The sequence below is a fragment of the Callorhinus ursinus genome, unplaced genomic scaffold, assembly GCF_003265705.2.
Source record: "Callorhinus ursinus isolate GAN/ISIS: 27379988/994484 unplaced genomic scaffold, GSC_fseal_2.0 scaffold4, whole genome shotgun sequence".
NCBI classification, from domain to species: Eukaryota; Metazoa; Chordata; class Mammalia; order Carnivora; family Otariidae; genus Callorhinus; species Callorhinus ursinus.
Window position 1 is genome coordinate 34,540,405 of NW_027397066.1, and position 6,251 is coordinate 34,546,655.

The following is a 6,251-nucleotide window of genomic DNA, read 5'->3' on the forward strand; positions in this document are numbered from 1 at the left end:
TGTGTGTGTGTGTGTGTGTGTGTGTGTGTGTGTGTGTGTGTGTGTGTATATATATATATATCACATCTTCTTTATTCATCTGTCGATGGACATCTAGGCTCTTTCCATAGTTTGGCTATTGTGGACATTGCCACTATAAACATTGGGGTGCACATTCCTCTTTGGATCGCTACATTTGTATCTTTGGGGTAAATACCCAGTAGTGCAATTGCTGGGTCGTAAGGTAGCTCTGTTTTCAACTTTTTGAGGAACCTCCATACTGTTTTCCAGAGTGGCTGCACCAGCTTGCATTCCCACCAACAGTGTAGGAGGGTTCCCCTTTCTCTGCATCCTCGCCAACATCTGTCGTTTCCTGACTTGTTAATTTTAGTCATTCTGACCAGTGTGAGGTGGTATCTCATTGTGGTCTTGGGTTTCTTTTTTTTTTTAAGATTTTATTCATTATTTATTTGATAGAGACAGAGACAGTGAGAGCAGGAACACAAGCAGGGGGAGTGGGAGAGGGAGAAGCAGGCTTCCCGCCAAGCAGGGAGCCTGATGTGGGACTCGATACCAGGACCCTGAGATCATGACCTGAGCCGAAGGCAGCCACTTAATGACTGAGCCACCCAGGCGCCCCTGGTCTTGGGTTTCTAATGTCAGAAGGAAGTAACCTGATCTCTGACTTTCAACCAGTAGCTGTTAAGAGTCCCAGCCAGGTCTATCTCCTGCTCATGTTAAAATCTATAAGAAGATGGAAGAGAGTGGGGGATACCTCATTTTCTGAAGCCCTAGAATGTATCTCTAGTGTGTATATATATATATATATATATATATATATCATATTCAATCTCTAGTACCTAAGCCTCTGATAAATTTTCAAAATAAGGTAAAATTATGACATATAAATATATAATATTTATAAGCTAAGAAATTATTTTACAGGATGTATAAAATAAACACATGTCAAAGACTTTACGTAGCTCATTAAATAATGAGAGAACTGGAAAAAACTACTTTATATGGAGTAAAGGAACGTTGAAATGGAAGCAAAACCGGATTTTGCTGTAGGAGTGGGCGGTAGAGACGTCAATTGAACCTCCATCTGGCAGGATTAATTTGCATGTCTATAGATGGTGGAAGGCAGAATGTCTCTTTCCCTCACCTCCATAATAGTCCAGGCTAATCCTCAGAACCTGGGAATATGTTAGATGGCAAAGGGGAATTAAGGAGGTACAGATGGAATTAAGATTGTTTATCAGTTGACTTTATTATAGAGATTATTTTGGGTCATTCAGATGGGTTCAATGTAATCACAAGTGTCTTTAAAAGTGGAAGAGGGTAAGCAGGAGAGTCAGAGGGAGCTGCAACTGTGGAAGGATGGTCAGAAAGATGCAACGTTGCTGGCTTTGAAGATAGAAAAAGGGCCCAAGAGCTCAGGAATGGGGGGCGGCTTCTAAAAGCTAGAAAAGGCAAGGAAATAAAATTTCCCCTATGGTGTCTAGAATGGAATGGAACCCTGCAGATACCTTGATCTTAGCCCAGCACAACTGGTGTGGGACTCCTGGCTTCCAGAACTATAATAAGACAGTAAAGTTGTGTGGTTTTAATGTGCCAAATTTGTGGTGATTTTTTAAGAACAGCTATAGAAAACTAAGGTAATAGAAAAGAAATTAGTTGCATTGCTATCAGTTATCTACAACTTACAGAGTTTAAAAATAGCTCAGTCAAAAACAAAGGCACACACACTTACATATATGCACACATATAGTTAAGACCTCATACTCATACTATATCTGCAGAGCTTATGGAGCTTACTTTTTGGGCAGCAAATAAAAGTAGGAATGTGTTCCTAATGAGATGAATGATTCAGCACTTAGCAATTGCAAAGATGCCCTATCCAACCTCAGGATCTTTAATCACTGATGGAAGCAGAAATGAGCAAATTGATGACTTGATGGTTCAGTAGAATCCCCCTTGGAAACTGGGGAGAGCCAAATCATCAATAACCCTGGAATCAATTCTTGCTCCATCAGCCAATTTCTAGCCAAAGGAATAATGGCCTTTTAGTAGCCAACTGCTTCAGCTTTGGGGTTGTGTTACAGCAGAATTTTCTGCCTTCAATTAAAATAAGCTGGATAACAGGAATTGATGTTCACCCTAAGGAAACTCTTATCAAGTCAAAATTGATAGACATGGTGGGGGGGAAGCAAAAATATAAAAAGCATCAGATAAAAAATGACAATTCAAGTGGAATTATATTGTTTTTGTTTCCTGGCATCTATACTTCTTTCTTTTCATAGCAACAGGCTTAGATTTTCAGATGAGGTTGACTCACACATATTCCTCTTACTACTCTATTCAGACAAGAGTGAGTGAATGACCTAAGCCTGGCCCATCTGTCTTAATGATACGTTAAGAATTTATGAGACCAGAGGCACCTGCCTGACTCAGTTAGTAGAGCATGTGACTCTTGATCTCAGGGTCTTGAGTTCAAGCCCCATGTTGGGGGTAGAGCTTACTTTAAAAAATAAAATAAAATAAAAAACTCTTCACATTCAAGTGCATTTTTAAAAAAAAAAGTGTGTGTGGTGGGGGTTAAGGGGGTAGTGATCTGGCTGGCTCAGTCAGTAGAGCATGTGACTCTTGATCTCCGGGGTTGCATAGAGCTTACTTAAAAATAAATTTAAAAAATCGAAAAATCAGGCTCCTGGTGGCTAAATCGGTTAAGTGTTTGCCTTCAGTTCAGGTCATAATCCGGAGTCCTGGGATTGAGCCCTGCATCTGCTTCTCCCTCTTCCTCTGCCCCTTCCCCCGCCCCCTATTCCCCCCACCATCTGCCCTCTGCTTGCTCTCTTTCTCAAATACATAAAAATCTTTTAAAATCTTTTAAAATTTTTAAAAAATAAATGAATAAATAAAAAAATTATGGGACCAGATCTAACTCATTGAGAATCAAGCTTGAATCATTACAGTCCCTCTGGTCTTTTGAAGTAGTAAATTATTTTGCCCCTTTTCCCCCATAAGTCTGGGATTAATTTCTGGTTACTTAGAGTCAAGAGAGTGCTTACTAAGACAACCATGTGTATTTGGTAAGTTATTTCACTATTGTTAAAGATAAAATGAAGGCATATTAAAAATTTTAAGAGCTTATTTGAGCAAAAATCAATTTAAATCAGGAGTGCCAAACCAAAAGTGATAGTCCACTGACAGGAACTAGGAGAAAGATTTCTATAGTAGAGAAAAGGCAGAAGCAAAGCAAGGAAATTATTTGGCTGGCCATAGCTTAAACTTTTTTATTTGGAAATAAATAAATAAGCCTATTTGGCTCTTTGTGACTGATTAGCCTTAGATTTTGTATTCTTAACCTTGATGCCGCTACAGGCTTAGGTTTGGGATTGCTTACTTAGGTTTTGGAATATACTGATAAGGTATTAGCACCACCTCAGTCTAATGGCTCTATCCCAGGACCCTAGGATCATGACCTGAGCCTAAGGCAGACACTTAACAACTGAGCCACCCAGGTGCCCCTGGCATTCCATATTTCAATGTAACGAACCAAAGCAAAACTTCCACTTACTTGTTTTCCTAAAAGTAATCTTCTTGAGAACTTGTCACATTGGTTCTTTCCACATTCTGAAAGGCATCTCTTGCAACTTTCTAAATCTTAGTAGTTGTCAAATTTTCCAGGGCACCAAATAAAGGGACAGTTTGAAATATCAAGTAAGATGTTGAGAAAGAATGACTCTAACTGGGTAACAAATCCTTTTGCAATCCAGCAAACTTGCCATAGTTTTCTTTTATTCCTTAACGTCATCAGAGCGGACACAGTTATTCACCAACAGTAACAGAGGTGTTTGTGAGCTTGGGGCTCTCCTGGGAACACTGTACTGTACTTTGGGATGTATGATAATACCTCAGTTTCACTTACTTGCTGCTTAAAATATAAAATGCTGAATAAGAATTTCTGGATACAGTTGTGAGGCCCCTTGTCCTGACTCCCCTTATAGGCCCCAGGGCAATTTTTTCCCCATTACCCATTTAGGTGTAGAGATTACTTAAAAATAAAATCTTAAAAAAAAAAAAGACTATCAACCAAAAGTCCTCCACCTTCTTCTATTCCCATTGTTAAGTTTCTCATGTTTGCATCCTTGAAACTTTAGACCTTTGAGAATGTAAAGTCATTGGATTATAAGAAAAGATTAAAAAAAAATCTCTAAAGTAATAAGAATATATCCAGGGATTTCAATGGAGGATTTTTTCTGCTGGAAAAATTGGGAGATTGGTGATAGTGTCACTAGGCAGTGAGATTGAGTAGGCATTTGAATAGGCACAGAGTGGTATGCTGGAGGCAGCTCATATTGGCTTGCAAGAGCTGATTGTTAAATTTTTCAGAATTTTGTGAGCTGATTGTTATGCACAGCCATTATTAAAAGTTAAAGTGTATACATTTACAGTAAGTTATATTAAAAATAGATAATAGAGGCACGTTGCTGGACTCGGTAGAGCATAAGACTCTATCTCGGGGTTGTGAGTTCACACTCCACGCTGGGCATAGAGATTACTTAAAAAAATATAAAATAAACATTTAAAACTCATTAATTCTTAATTATTTTTTACTGCATTTTATCATTTTCTATGCCCTTGAAGTTGTTTATGTCTATTGTATCTGCATGATGGAAATGTTATATAATGGTGTGTTATGCACATCTCTTCCCATTTCCACATTCAGTGACGTTATGTTGATAGTTTGAAATAGGTCTTGGTGGGGGTATTTACAACATGGCAACACCAGCAAGCATTACAAATCAAGGCTCAATTTATTATTTTGTCTAGACTTAAAAGTTATGGAGAGAATGTTGATGATGCAGATTAAACTTAAAAGTGTGTTATGTCTGTAGCTGTTAACATCGTGAATAGCATTAAAAAATTGAGTAAGAGTGCCTGGGTGGCTCAGTCAGTTAACCATCTGCTTTTGGCTCAGGTCATGGTCTCAGGGTCCTGGGTTTGAGCCCTGCATCAGTCTCCTTGCTCAGTGGGGAGTCTGCTTCTTCCTCCCCCTCTGCCCCCCTCTCTCTGTCCCTCCCCGCTGCTTGTGCTCTCTCTCTCTTTCAAGTAAATAAATAAAATCTTTTTAAAAATTGAGTAAATATTCATCCAGTATTCAAAAACTGTTCAATTCAGCAAAGAAGTTGCTCATATCATTGTTGAAAGAGTGAAGTTTCAATATATGTCTTAGTTGTTTTACATTCATTTTATTGCTTAACAAAAATATCAAGGAACATTCATTGAATTATGCTGGTTTACCAATAACAACAATATGTTGCTTTGGTTATAAAAGCTCAGTAAAAACAACAAAAGTGTTTTGAGAGATCAATTGGTTACACAGAATTTAAATAGAGGACATTTTATAGGTTAATATTTTTGTAATAAGAGCATTTTTTTTTTAAGTAGCCTTCAGGCTTGAACTCACAACACTGAGACTGAGAGTCACATGCTCTACAGACTGACCCAGCCAGGCACTCCATAGAGGATTCTTATAAGTCAGTAATATACGGGGAGGTGGGTGGAGGTTGGGGTAACTTGGTGACAGGCATTAAGGAGGGCCCATGATGTGACAAGCGCTAGGTGTTATAGGCAAGTGATAAATTACTTAACTCTACATCTGAAACTAATGATGTATTATATGTTGACTAATTGAATTTAAATAAAAAAATAAACCAGTAATACACACACATATATATTGCTACGGACTGAATTGTGTCCTAAAATTCATATGTTGGGGAGCCTGGGTGGCTCAGTTGGTTAAGCGACTGCCTTCGGCTCAGGTCATGATCCTGGAGTCCCGGGATCGAGTCCCACATCGGGCTCCCTGCTCAGCAGGGAGTCTGCTTCTCCCTTTGACCCTCTTCCCTCTCGTGCTCTCTATCTCTCATTCTCTCTCTCTCTCAAATAAATAAATAAATTCTTAAAAAAAATAAAATAAAATTCATATGTTGAAGCCCCAACCCCCAATATGACTATTTTTGGAGATAACATCTTTATTTTTTATTTTTTTTTAAAGACTGTATTTATTTGACAGAGAGAGAGAGAGAATATAAGCAGGAGAGTAGGAGAGGGAGAAGCATGCTTCCCGCTGAGCAGGGAGCCTGACTCAGGGCTTGATCCCAGGATTCTGGGATCAAGACCTGAGCCAAAGGCAGATGCTTAACAACTGAACCACCCAGGCCCCCCTTGGTGATAACATCTTTAGGAGGTAATTAAGTGTAAAT